General features: G+C 37.2%; 1 pseudogene; it reads right to left on the bottom strand.

Moving 5' to 3' along the window:
• Positions 1–8,355: 8,355 nt before the first annotated feature.
• LOC103691611 (cyclin-dependent kinases regulatory subunit 1 pseudogene) lies at positions 8,356–8,593 on the bottom strand (annotated as a pseudogene).
• Positions 8,594–15,526: the final 6,933 nt, after the last annotated feature.

Raw genomic sequence — 15,526 nt, 5'->3', positions numbered from 1 at the left:
CTATGGGCCTTGAATTCCTATTTTTTCCAGGACTTTTATCATGAAGGGGTGTTGAATTTTGTCAAATACTTTCTCAGCATCTAATAAAATGATCATGTGATATCCTCATTCTTAATATCTGTGTAGTATTCCATTGTGTAAATGAACCACATTTTTGTATCCATTCTTCTGTCATTGTGTTTTTTCCAGAATTTGGCTATCATAAGTAAGGCTGCTGTGAACATGGCGGAACGTGTGCTTCTGTTGGCATGGTTGGTCATCTGTTGGGTATATTTCCGAGAATGGTATTGCTGCTTCTTTATGTAGATTTACTTCCAATTTTCTGAGAAACATCCAAATTGATTTCCAGAGAGGTTATACCAATTATCAATCCCAGCAGCAATAGAGGATTCTTCCTTTTTCTCCATATTTTAGCCAACATGTGTTGTCAGATGAGATTTTGATCTTAACCTCTCTGACTGGTGGAAGGTGGAATCTCAAGGTCAGTGTGATTTGCATTTCTCTGATCACTAAGTACTTAGAACATTTCTTTAGGTGCTTCCTAGCCACTTAGCCCTGTATCAGATGTGGGGGTTAATGAAATTTATCATTTTTTGATCTTAGAGTGTGAGCCATTGGAGTTCTGTTTAGGAGATTTCCCCCGTGCCAATGAGTTCAAGGCTCCTTCCCACTTTTTCTCTTTTTAGATTCAATATATATGGCTTTATGTTGAGGTCCTTGATCCACTTGGACTTGAGCTTTGTGCATGGTGACAAATAAGTATCTGTTTTCATTTTTCTACATACAGACAACCAGTTAGACCAGCACTATTTATTGAAGATGCTTTCTTTTTTTCCACTGTATATTTTTGGCTTGTTGTCAAAGATCAAGTGTGCATAAGTGTGTGGTTTTATTTCTGGGTCTTCAATTCTATTCCACTGTTCAACTTGTCTGTCTCTGTACCAGTACCCTGCAGTTTTTGTCAATATTGCTCTGTGGTAGAGCTTGAAGTCAGAGATGCTGATTTTCCTTGCTGTTCTTTTATTGTTTTCACCATTCTATTGTTTTTTTTTTTGCCTTTCCAGATGAATGTGAGAATTGACCTTCCTATGTCTTTGAAGAATTGTTTTGGGATTTGGATGGGGATTGCATTGAATCTGTAGATTGCCTTTGGTAGGATGACAATTTTTACTATGTTAATTCTTCCAATCCATGAGCATGGGAGATCTCTCCATTTTCTGAGACCTTCTTCGATTTCTTATCTTTTTTTATAAAGAGAACAGTTTGTCAATTACTGAGTCCGTATTTAACCTCCTAGAAATGCAGAATCTAATTTTGTTCAGATTCTCCTCATTTGAATGTCTTCTTGTAGAAACAAAGGCCCTCATTAGATCTGAACTTTCTCTCCTGATTCTGTCTGAACTTCCCTCATTTGGAAAAAAAAAAAAAAACTTTAGTCAAAGTTCCTACTTCTCTGTCAAATCTGGTATTTTGCATTATGAGCTTATCCAAATTGAAATGGTCTCCTGGATCAGAGGATGATTCATAGAACAGGATGCTACAGGAACTTACAAAGTGGAAGAAGCTCAGAAAGAGTCACAAGTCCCTGTCAGAAGGATGTAATAGCAATACTGATGACTGAGGAAAGAAAGAGTCTCCAATGAAGGCTTTTTGTAAATTGCTCAGGGAGCTCTGAGGTCACATATTTGCTGAGTTTTTAAGCATGTTTGGGTGGGCTTTTAGTGATACAACTGTATTCATGTCAGTCATGCTTCGGCAGGAAACCTCTCACATGCACTCAGAACAAAGCCATACAAATACAACTATTTCCTTAGCCTGCCATCAGCATTCCATTTGGACAGAATAGACTTGATCAAATTTTCCTAGGAAAAGTGACAGGATGTAGTAAAATACTCATAATGCCAGCTCAGTTATTGAACAGACTTTACCTTGGTTCCTGAAGCCCCTAATTTGGCCTACCTTTGACAATAATTTTAGTTTGCTACGTTTAAAATTCCATTTTTGTAATTATCTAGCTACTGACTTCCCCTTTATTTCTTGTATATAATCCCTGTTTATTCTACTATGATTTAGAGTCTAATCTTCTCTCCACTATAATGCAATACCATAGTAAATGTGTCTTCTGTGTCTTCTTATTCTGAATAAACAAAATGGTTCTTTTTCACAGATTCTTTGGGTCCTGACTTCCTACAATTCAAAAACCAATAAAACTATTTTAATCTTAAAATAATAAGAGTTTTGTAAAGCTACTTAATTTTGTTTGTGTTTGAATACTCTGGTAATTCACACACTAATCAATTAGGTAACACCAATTCAATAAAAATCAACAAAACTCTCTCTGTTGCTTCTGGTTTTTTTTTTTTTTTTTGTTTTTTTTGTTTTTTTTTTTTTTGCCCTGAATTTCTGTCTAAATGAATACTTGATTGTCTGGCCTGCCATAGCTACAAAGTACAAGACCATGATTAGTTAGTCCCTCCAAGATTCATATTTGTAAGATTCTTTATTTCTTAGTTTTATTAAAACCATCCCCAATTGCCATGTAGGGCACAGTATAATCCCTGAATCTATCCTTAAATAGAGGTTGTGATGGAAGTGCAGAAAAACCATGTTTCAATTTGTGACTAGATAGGAATATGTAGATTGCCAAAAGTGATAATCATCACTTCCCTACATGTGAATACCTAATTGTAACTGAAAAAAAGTAACATCAACTACAACAAAAAGAACAAAACAAACAAACAAAAAGTAATCAAAGACCTGATGTCTGAATCCTGTGCCTATAGCTCCTAGTTTAAGTGATCTGGTGTGTAACCTGGGTAACTGAAAGGTTATGCAGATCAGAAGAGAGAAGGGAGAAGATCTGGTGAAATTTTTCTGCTCAGTTCCCAGTGAACTCTCTAAAATACTATGTATTTGTGTATGGGGCTGTGCTTTGTCTAGATAAGGTTTTATCTCTATGAATTATCCATCCACCATTCAGAGGAACATGTGGTAAGCTTTTTGAAATTCCACTTTAAATCCTTTTGAATGGGCTTTTCAATTTTTCTTTCATTTATGAATCATCATAACCTTCTACTGTTACTATTCAATAAATATTGTGGAATAATTTTAGAATAATGACAAAGTTACTTCTGATTAACCATCCTATTCAGAATAAGAAAAATAAAATATTTCTTGTTAACATTGACATTTTCCAATCATGGTAAGATACCTAGAATTAAAAGTGTTGTCTGAAGGTCTGGGATTTTTTTTTCAGACACAAAATTCTGTCCAAGCCTCAGCTACTCCATCCTTCACTGCTTTAAAGATTCTGAGCTCAGTGGTGTGAAAGAAGTCAAGAATAATAGCTGCGCTGTGAATTCTTAGGATGCACAAGCTGGGATTCATAACTCAAGTATGTACATGGCTGTCTAAAGGCTATATTACCTGAGATTTACTTTCTCCCTAGGGCTTTGTTCTTGGAGAGTAGACACCTTGGAGTCATCTGACAATGTTAGCCCACAGGAGGGCAGTTCTCCCTCATATCATCTGGAACATTTCTCCATCAATATAAAGTATAAAGGTTATATCTGCTTTAGCTGTAACATCCACCATCATTTTCTTGTTCAGTTTTTGAAAATATGATATATCCCTGACTGTTCTCTCTGTTTTCAGTTTTGTTCGTCCTTATTCTTTTCTGTCCTTCTGTTCCTCACCCTCTCCGTCATGTTGAAGAATATTCATACATGTAGATAAAAACAACTTCAGTAGTTGAAATGAATTAATCCTACCACCATTCTATTCAACTTGTTGTGGTAGAATATTTTTTCAAACTGTGAATTCCTAGATTGTATTATTTCCTGAAACAAAAATATTTTCTAGTTGTGGTGTGACTCAATTCTTAGCACACGTCTTTTATTTATCTAACTGGAATACAGAAATGCCCTTAATACAAACTTTAATTTCAAAAAATTAAGGTAAAGTTAGTTTTTAGAAGGAAACTCCCAGGTATGAAATTGATGTCTAATTGAGTAGTAGACAAAGTGCAAAATCAGAGAAATGTGTGACAGAATAGGGTATGCACCAGAAGAAAGAGAGGGAAGCCACTTGAGAGGTAGTCTGGATGGTAAAGAAGCAGTTTTACTGGATCAGTTGTATACAGACAGGTTGTAGAAATAGAACAAGGTATACACAGGCAAAGACAGAACAAGCAGAGAATGAGGAGTCAGAAGATTATAACATATTGCCAAAATTAGTGTACAGCCAAGCAGAGCAATTTTGTCAGAGGCCAAGAGAGAAAAACAAGATTGTATCAGTCAGTCTTTTGATTCAGAACAGCTGAATTGAATCAGTCAGCCAGAGCTCAGTAAAATCTATAAAGGGTGATCTTATTGACCAGCAAGTCTTAGAAACTGAAAACATTCTATGCCTAGATTAGATAGTACAGAGTGGCTAGAAGATTCTAGGACTAAGCTAAGATTAGCATAAAGAGGCAGTATATCTTTGAGACAAAAATTAAATCAGAAGAATAAAAGTTAATTTTATACCTTGAAAAGTCTGCAATTAAGTCTCTAGACCTGAGTGTTGTTAAAATCCTCTGAGGACTTTGGGAACAATTAGACAGTTCATAAAGCTTTTATTTTTCCAGACCACAACTAGTACCTACGTACCAAATTCCATTTCATTCTCATGCCTCAGACAATTTCTGAACCTAAATACCAATGTTACAGGTGTGACAGTCCCTGTAGTCCCACTGAACAAGTTCTTTGACATATTTGGGAATTTCCTTTATCATCCACTTTTCTTTGCTTTCGACCTACTGACTCAAATGATTTCCCATTATGTACTTTCAACCATTTTATTTTCAAACTCAATCTTCTCCAAACTTGAATTTTTATTTGAAACCAAGTCATATAAAACCTGATATTTACATGTATCTTTATGGCCTGAGACAGTAGTTAGTACCCATGAGGTTTGTTGAGCAAATACAACTAAGGTAAATTTAAATATGATATATATTTAAATATAAGTATATGACATTTAGGAAGATGGGGAGGGGTGTGGCTGAATATCTAATATAGGGTTTCAGGTATTATAAGTGTGGAGTGTACATCATATTGCTCTAGCGGTGAAGTTGCTGTTTGTTTACAGCATCTATTACTCCATGGAATTCATATCATTATCACTATCATAGGTCATATTTCTTCTCTGTTTAGCCACAAGTTCAACTGGCAATGTTACCATAGCAAACAGATAACAAAATTCTAATCAGAGCTTTTGAACAGAATAACACAGAATTTCAAACTTACCTGGTAAGAGAAAAAATTAACTATATCCACAGAACTGAGAATGAATACAGTCAATTAATTGAATTTAAAGAAAACTACATACAGAGAGATGGGGAATCCAATATCCAGGGAGACTGTAGAAGAGAGAGAGTATAGAAAGAACACAATGTAAGAGATCATTTCTGTCATTATGACTTCATGTGGGGAGACAACAAGATACAACGAATCACTTTATGACCACTGGAGAATAGTTTTTACACTTAATGAGATATTTCTCTGAATTCTGCTAATTTGAATATTTTTATAGCATTTTCATAAGTATTTCATGTACAACCATCCCTTTCTACTGGAATTCCTATGTTACTGTTTTCCCTGCAACATTCCTAAACTTGTTAACCTTTATCACTTTAAAATTAAAAATCATCTTACTTGAAGTAAGGTTGCTCAATATTTATAAAGAGTAAACAATTCCATCACCTAAGAAAATTAGGTTTTTAAGAATAAACTCCAAGGTTTTAGCATTACCATTCTTTTAAAATACATTTTAATTGAAATTACCAGTATGATTTTTTTAAAACTGTAACCTTATTTAGTGAGAATTCTTTTTTGTTTGTTTGTTTGTTTTAATTATTTATTTTATTTATATGAGTACACTGTCACTGACATACCAGAAGAGGGCATCAAATACCATTATAGATGGTTACTAGCTACCATGTGATTGATGGGAATTGAACCCTGGACCTCTGGAAGAACAATCAGTGCTCTTAACCACTGAACGATCTCTCCAGCCCCCTCTGTTAAGCTTATGGGTGAGAGTATATGTCAGGTGTATTTGGTTTCTTTAGAGACCAGAAGAGGGTGTTCCATCTCCTGGAACTGGAGTTACAGGTGGTTGTGAGCAGTCCAACGTGGTTTCAGGAAATGAACTCAGGTCCTCTCAAAGAACATTAGTGTTCTTAACTGCTTAGCCTTGTCTTCAACCCAGGCCAAAGGATTTCTCTAGAAATGACTTTGGTGGTTTCAGTACTTGAAACTGTGCTGAGGGTTCTAATACTCAATTCCATGTGAAATCCAGCTCCAACCTTTATTCAGAGGCTAGAGTCCTATGTAGTACTTAACCCCACTCCCATATCTTTGCAGGCTTTTCAAATGTTGGGAATGTGTAAATGACAGCACTGACCAGATTGTCCTAAAGAGTTCATCTGCTTTGATGAGACAATGCTGTCCCAATAAAACCATTATCTTAGGGTAGTAGTCATTGAAATATATTTCAATGAATATTTTTACAGCAAGTCCAATTATAACAGAGTATAAATTAGTTATTAAAATATTCAACTAAACCTCATTACTGCAAAGAGCCAAGGTTCCATTATCCACCTGCAGGGTATAGAATCATAATGTTTCCATAGTGTGTCACCTTGGTCACAGGAGGGGGAACAGCTCAGAGGGAATGAAGGTGTGAAGGGCACACAATCGCACATGGTAAGACATCTTATAACCACAGCTTGAAGGTTATAATAAACAAACGTTCCTTAATCACAGCTTGTAACATGGAAGAGATTTTTCAGATAAAATGGAAAGTTTCCAATACATTAAAATATAAATCTCCAAGCGGAACACTCCTCCATTTTTGGTTGGATTGCAGACTGGTACAACCATTCTGGAAATCAGTCTGGAGGTTCCTCAGAAAATTGGACATTGAAGTGCCTGAGGATCCAGCTATACCTCTCTTGGGCATATACCCAAAAGATGCCCCAACATATAAAAAAGACACGTGCTCCACTATGTTCATCGCAGCCTTATTTATAATAGCCAGAAGCTGGAAAGAACCCAGATGCCCTTCAACAGAGGAATGGATACAGAAAATGTGGTACATCTCCACAATGGAATATTACTCAGCTATCAAAAACAACGGCTTTATGAAATTCATAGGCAAATGGTTGGAACTGGAAAATATCATCCTGAGTGAGCTAACCCAATCACAGAAAGACATACATGGTATGCACTCACTGATAAGTGGCTATTAGCCCAAATTCTTGAATTACCCTAGATGCCTAGAACAAATGAAACTCAAGACGGATGATCAAAATGTGAATGCTTCACTCCTTCTTTAAAAGGGGAACAAGAATACCCTTGGCAGGGAAGAGAGAGGCAAAGATTAAAACAGAGACTGAAGGAACACCCATTCAGAGCCAGCCCCACATGTGGCCCACACATATACAGCCACCCAATTAGACAAGATGGATGAAGCAAAGAAGTGCAGACTGACAGGAGCCGGATGTAGATCGCTCCTGAGAGACACAACCAGAATACAGCAAATACAGAGGCGAATGCCAGCAGCAAACCACTGAACTGAGAATAGGACCCCCGTTGAAGGAATCAGAGAAAGAACTGGAAGAGCTTGAAGGGGCTCGAGACCCCATATGTACAACAATGCCAAGCAACCAGAGCTTCCAGGGACTAAGCCACTACCTAAAGACTATACATGGACTGACCCTGGACTCTGACCTCATAGATAGCAATTAATATCCTAGTAAGAGCACCAGTGGAAGGGGAAGCCCTGGGTCCTGCTAAGACTGAACCCCCAGTGAACTAGACTGTTGGGGGGAGGGCGGCAATGGGGGGAGGGTTGGAAGGGGAACACCCATAAGGAAGGGGGGGAGGGGGATGTTTGCCCGGAAACCGGGAAAGGGAATAACACTCGAAATGTATATAAGAAATACTCAAGTTAATAAAAAAAAAGAAATAACAAAAAATATAAATCTCTGTAAGTCATCATAAATACAATACCCAACAGTAAAAACCAAAGAGCAAATCCACACCATCCCTATAACAGCTATTATCTGAGTTCATATGCTTCTGCCAAATAGCAAATAGGGCCTGCTGGATATCCAACACACTCCTCTGGCAGGGCTATGGCATTGGTAGCTCAACTTCAGAAGCAAAGCAGGTACCAGCACATTCAAACAGTGTATTCTTTATATGTCAAATTGAGAAATAAGAAAGCAACATGGTCACTCTATCAGAAAGGTGGTAGGGAGTAAGGACAGCTATGTAATGCTCAAGGCCAAAGGGTGGGTCACTGGCTTCATTTTTGTGGCTTCTTGGGCAGTGGCAGCCAGAACAGTAAGATGTGAGGTTCTTTCATTGATGTTATAGTGGACCCATCCCTGACTCTGCTCAATGCTGAGATTTCTCTACTCATATTCAGACATCAAGTGGGTTATAGGGATCAGCTTGGCTATGTCCTTGGGCAATGGGACGTGATACTACTCGAACTCCTCATCATCTTATTTGACTGAAGAGTAGATTTGTTTGTGAGACATGACTGCTCTGCCTGAGGGTGTTAAGCCCTGCGCTGCTGGCCTCCAGACAACTCCCAGTAATGTTCAAAACAAACAAACAAACAAACACACAAACATGCAAGCAAACAAAAAGAAACAAACAGTTATCACAACAAGACAGCCCAACTACCATCCCAAAACCAACTGGGTAGATGGACGTAAAAGATGGGAAATAGAGCTTCAAGTCCTTGTTGCTGTCTCATCCCCTGGGTCTTAAACAATATGGACACCTATCCATTCCCTCAGTGTTTCTTAGTATGCTGTGGAATCACATATATTCCAAACGCTTCCTAAATGATTTTATTTTAATTAAGTGTTTGTTGTTTTACAGTTTCATACATGTGTGCAAAACATTCTTTTCCCAAACTTTTTCTTATTTCTTTCCGTGATCCTTTCACAGACTGAGACTTCTGGGTTTACTTTGTAACCATTTAGTTTAACCAGAGCTATCTGTGTGACCATTAGTGTGTGGTGTCGTCACCAGCGGGTATACAACTAAAGAGATAATGGATATTTATCTCCCTCAGTAGTAAATATTTCTGTAATCAAGAGTGAGGTCCCTTGAAAGCCTGACTATTGATAAGGCCATTCTCATGTATATCTAGTGAAGGCATCTTAACCTGTTGGAAATTTCACTGAGAAGGCTCTGTCTTCCTCAAAAAATGTCATTTATTTTTCTATTCTATCTTTGGCTCTTAAATTATTTCTTCCCTCATTTTAACAAGGTGTTCTGAGCCTTACTGGTTATGGTGCAAAGATCTCATTTAGGGCTGAACACTTCTCCATTACTTATTCACAAAACTGTTTTGCAGATAGAAGTTTCTGTCTGCATTCACCATTTTCACTGAAAAGTGAGTCTTGTCCAAGTAAAGCTAAGAGTAGTTTTTGTCTGTTCATTTCATGTTATTTATTTCTAAGTAGCATGACATTGTATATATGAACAACATTTTCATTAAAGCATCTCTATAGCTCATAACAGAAGCTTTTGGGCATGTGCACAGGAGTTAAATAGAAGAGATTGGTCATATAGGTGTTTTAATTTTAAAAGCTTTTTTCATCATAAATGTTTCTATTTTATGAGCTATTGCACTTGCAGAAAATTATAATTTTGTAATGAATTTGTCTATGTCTTAATATTCCTTAAATGTCCTCTTATGATATCCTTTTAGATGAAAATGCACAAAGGCACAAAGATACCCTTAAGTCTTATCAGTTTTTTTTTGCATTTCTTTCTTTCTTTTTTCTTTTTCTCTTTCTTTCTTTCTCTCTCTTTCTCTCTCTCTTTCTTTCTTTCTTTCTTTCTTTCTTTCTTCTCCTCCTCCTCCTCCTCCTCCTCCTCCTCCTCCTCCTCCTCCTCCTCCTCCTCCTCCTCCTCCTCCTCCTCCTCCTCCTTCTTCTTCTTCTTCTTCTTCTTCTTCTTCTTCTTCTTCTTCTTCTTCTTCTTCTTCTTCTTCTTCTGTATTTCTTTTTGGGTAGGGATATTTTATCTATTTACATTTTTTTTGGCTTGGTCATTTTTTAAAATGGATTTTTTTTAATTTACATGTCAAATGTTATTCCCTTTTCCGGTTTCCCACCCATAAGCCCCACATCCTATCCCCCTCCCCATCTTCTATAAAGTTGTCCCCCTCCCCAATTAACCCCTTTCCCACTTTCCCACCCTGACATTCCCCTACAGTGGGGTGGTCCAGCCTTGGCAGGACCAAGGACGTCTCCTCCCTTTGGTGTCCAACAAGGACATCCTCTGGTACATATGCAACTGGAGCCATGGGTCTATCCATGTGTAGTCTTTGTGTAGCAGTTTAGTTCAATTGTTATCCCTTTCCTGGTCTCCCCTCTGGAAAACCCCTATCTCATCCTCCCTCCCACTGCTTCTGTGAAGGTGCTCTTCCCAGGACCAAAGGCCTTTCCTCTCACTGATGTCTGAAAAAGCCTTCCTTTGCCATGGGTGGCTTCATGTGTACTATTTGGTTGGCGTTTTAGTCCCTGGGAGTTCTGGGGGGTTTAGTTGCTTGATATTGTTGCTCTTTCTATTAATAACAATTTTAAATGGAAAAAACATAGAAATTGAGAAACAGTGAATTTCTTTCCAGTTGAGGTTCTCAGCTTAGAGATGATATTGACATTTCTTCTGTTCTTAAGGCATTATTCAGGATTTTCCACACATTTATGATTTTGATGTTAATTACTGTATTACTGTATGGAATTGTTCTCTACGTATATTTAACTTAGAACTAAATGTAGTATTTGAGTATTTATCAGAAATAAACCAGTGATTTCAGGTATTACTGGTTGTCTTAGAAGAGTGCTTCCTTTTCTTTTCCTGTTGAATGTGTGTGTGTGTGTGTGTGTCTGTGTGTGTATAAACTCATGAATTTAGTCACATGTTAGCAGAATTCTATCCATATAGTCACAATTAAAAATCAGAAATAGTGGAAATGAACTTCAAAGTCTTCATGGGCTCTCTAAAATTTCCCCCATTTTTCAAAAGCATGGCCTTATAATTCTTTATGTACTTTTCCCCTGTTTATATCAGATTTTAAGTACTCTTAACAAAATTCAATTTTTTTCAGTAATTTGATAATTAAATTACTGGATTGCATAATTATGAAGTAACATCAGACTTTATAGTATGTAGGTTGCTTCATAGGTTTCAAGTAAACCACTGACCAATAGTCAAATTAACCTCATTTTAACATCATTATCAATGTTTTCAAAGATAACTCATTGCTTGCTGATCCTCATGATAGTGCTTATTCATTTAATTATCTGATTATATATTTTAGCCAGAATTAGCCCAAATACCCTTTGTCATACTTGTTTTCATTTAGACTTTAGAAAATGGCCCTAGGCATTATGAGAAGAAAATCAGACTGAATGACAATGTAATGTGGCAAAAATAAATTGAGAGAGTTTTAGCAAAATAATTAAGAAGAAATGGAAAACTGAGTATTAAATGCATTCAATAAAGGCCTATTTTTAAAATGTAGAAAAATTTAATGAAACCCAATTCAAAAGTAATAATAAACTGAAAGTATTCTGACATGCAAATGCTAATTGTAATGAAAAAGGACTCCAGACCACACCAAAGCAGGAGTCTAGGTCCCTTCCCTTCTGAACTTGTGCCTTGAGCAGACCTTAGGGGCTGATCCCACACCTTTTTCCCCAATACCAAGAGGAAGCCTGTCACCCAGATGCTACAGCATGCCCAGCAACACAGACCTTAGGCACTGGTTCTGCACCCATTCTCACAACACCCAGAGGGATCCCATCACCCAGGTGCTCTAACATGCCCAGAATCACAGGAACATAGGATCTCAGAGGCAGCTTGACTCTGAGGAGATAGGACACAACCAGGAGCACTGGAACTCTGACCCACTGAAGGTCACAGGTGAGACCACAACATCTTCACCAACAAGCAGTGAAACTGGGACCAATATAGGAACTATGGAAACACAAACCCCAGACCACTCAGAGGCACTTATTCCTTCTACTTGTTTCTGTGCCCAGAGCAAACTCAGGGCTCTGGCCTCCCCCACCGCACTCCTGAAACATGAGTACTAGGAGCTCTAACATAACAGGATCTCAGAAATTTGATCACAGCAGGACTTCAGTATCTCAGAAGCAGCTTGACTCAGAATCCCAGGATCCCAGAATCACAGGATCACAAAGGCAACTGAACCCTGAGAAGTTCTGATCCAACTAGGATCACAAAAAGGACCAGCTACAGTCAGAGACAGCTAGGGCAGGAACTAGAAAAAACCAGATGGTGAGAGGCAAACACAGGTCATAAGCAAAAGAAACCAAGATTACTTGGCATCATCAGAACCCAGTTCTCCCACCACAGCAAGTTCTGGATACCCCATCTCACATGAAAAGCAAGATTCAGAGTTTAAATCATACTTAGTGATGATGATAGAGGACTATAAGAAGGACATGAATAACTCCCTTAAAGAGATATAGGAGAAAAGAAATAAACAGGTAAAGGAATTGAAAAAAAAAACAATTCAGGATCTAAAAAGGAATTAAAAACAATAAAGATATCACAAAAGGAGAAAAGTCTGGATATAGAAAATGTAAGAAAGAGATCAGGAATCGTAGCTGCAAGCATTACCAACAGAATGCAAGAGACAGAAGAGAGAATCTCTGGTTCAGAGGACTCCATAGAAAATATTGACACAACAGTCAAAGAAAACACAAAATGCAAAAAGCTACTAACCAGAAACATCCAGAAAATCCAGGACATAATGAAAAGACCAAACCTAAGAATAATAGGTATAGAGGAGAGAGAAGGATCCCAACTTAAAGGCACAGTAAATATCTTCAGTAAAAATATAGAAGAAAACTTCCCTCACATAAAGAAAGAGATGCCCATGAACATAAAAGAAGCTTGCAGAACTCCAAATAGACTGAAACAGAAAAGAAATTCCTCCCATCAAATAATAGTCAAAACACCAAATATCAAAACAAAAAAAAGAATATTAAAAGCAGTACGGGAAAAAAGGTAAAGTAACATATAAAGGCAGACATATAAATTACACGAGACTTTTCAACAGATTCAATGAGAGGCAAAAGAACCTGGAGATGTCGTTCAGACTCTAAGAGAACAAAGTGCCAGCCCTGGCTACTATACCCAGCAAACTCTCAATTCCCATAGATGGAGAAACCAAAATATTTCCTGACATAAAGAAATTTACATGACATCTTTTGACAAATCTAGCACTGCGAAGAATAATTGATAGAAACCTCCAACACAATGAAGGAAACTACACCTGAAGAAAACCAAAAAATGAAATCTACTTCCAACAATCCCAAAAGAAGATAGACATAAATCATAATTCTACCTCTAACAATAAACATAGTAGGAAAAAACAATCACTACTCCTTAATATCTCTTAAAATCAATGGACTCAATACCTCAGTAAAAATACATAAATTAAAAGAATACATAAAGAGAACCCAGCATTTTGCTGCATACAGAAAACATACCTCAGTGACAAAGACAGAACATACAACAGAGTAAAAGGCTGGAAAACAATTTTCTAAACAAATAAGTCCAAGAGACAAATTGTATTATCCATTCTAATATCGAATAAAATTGACTTTCAACCAAAAGTTATTAATAAGAATAAAGAAGGGCACTTCATATTCATCAAAGGAAAAACCCACCAAGATGAACTCTCAATGCTAAATATCAATGCTCCAAGCACAAGTGCACCTACATTCATAAAAACAAAAAAAATTTCCTAAAGCTCAACATATATATTTTTTAACACTCACAATAATAGTGTAGACTCCTATCAATGGACAGATCCTGGAAACAGAAACTGAACAGAGATGCAGTGAACCTAACAGAAGTTATGAACCAAATAGATTTGACAGTCATCATTAGGACATTTCATCTTAAAACAAAAGAATATACCTTCTTCCCAGCACCTCGTGGTACCTTCTCTGAAATTGGCCATGTAATAAGTCGTAAAACAGGCCTTAACTGATACAAGAAGATTGAAATAATCCCATAAATCTTATCAGATCACTATGGACTAAGGATAGTTGGTCCTCAATAACAACAACAACAACAACAACAACAACAACAACAACAACAAAAGAAAGGCCATATACATGTGGAAGCTGAAACATGATTGGTCAAGAAATTTTAGATGTAATGAAAATGAAGGTACGACATACTCACACTTGTGGAACACAATGAAAGCAGTGTGGAGAGGAAAATTCATAGCTCTGAATGCCTCCAAAAAGAAACTGGAGATAGCCTATACTAGCAAATGGATAGCATACCTGAACACTCTAGAATAAAAGAAGCAAATACACCTAAGAGGAGTATATGGCAAGAAATAATCAAACTCGGCTCTGAAAGCAAACAAGTAGAAACAAAAAGGACTACACAAAGAATCAACAAAACCAGGTGCTGGTGCTTTGAAAAAATCAATAAATAGATATACCCTTAGCCAGACTAACCAGAGGGCACAGAATCAGTATCCGATTAAGAAAATCACAAATGAAAGGGGCTCGAGACCCCATATGTACAACAATGCCAAGCAACCAGAGCTTCCAGGGACTAAGCCACTACCTAAAGACTATACATGGACTGACCCTGGACTCTGACCTCATAGGTAGCAATGAATATCCTAGTAAGAGCACCAGAGGAAGGGGAAGCCCTGGGTCCTGCAAAGACTGAACCCCCAATGAACTAGACTGTTGGGGAGAGGGGGACAATGGGGGGAGGGTGGGGAGGGGAACACCGATAAGAAAGGGGAGGGGGGAGGAGGATGTTTGCCCGGAAACTTGAAAAGGGAATAACACTCGAAATGTATATAAGAAATACTCAAGTCAATTAAAAAAAAAAAAAAGAAAGGGAGGATATAACAATAGAAACTGAGGAATTTCAAGAAATCATCAGATCCTACTATAAAAGACTGTATTCAACAAAACTGGAAAATCCGTAGGATATGGGCAATTTTCTAGATAGATACTAGGTACCAAAGTTAAATCAGGATCAGATAAACCATCTAAACAGCCCCATAACCTCTAAAGAAATAGAAGCATTCATTAAAATTCTCCCAACCATGAAACGAAAAATCCCAGAACCAGATGGATTAAATAGAGAACTATCACACTATCAATCTTTTCCACAAAATAGAAACAGAAGAAACATTACCCAATTCATTCTATGAAGCCACAGTTATGCTCATACCTAAACCACACAGAGACCCAGCAAAGAAAGAAAACTTCAGCGCAACCTCCCTTATGAATATTGATGTAAAAATACTCAATAAAATTTTTGCAAACTGAATCCAAGAACCCATCAAAATGTACGTCCATCATGATCAAGTAAGCTTTATCCAAAGGATGCAGGGATAAAGTATATGGAAATCCGTCAATGAAATCCACTATGTA

The sequence above is a fragment of the Rattus norvegicus genome, chromosome 13 (genome assembly GCF_021556685.1).
Source record: "Rattus norvegicus strain SHRSP/BbbUtx chromosome 13, alternate assembly SHRSP_T2T, whole genome shotgun sequence".
NCBI lineage: Eukaryota > Metazoa > Chordata > Mammalia > Rodentia > Muridae > Rattus > Rattus norvegicus.
Note: the sequence above shows the minus strand (reverse complement) of the source record. Positions and strands in the feature narration are given on the sequence as shown.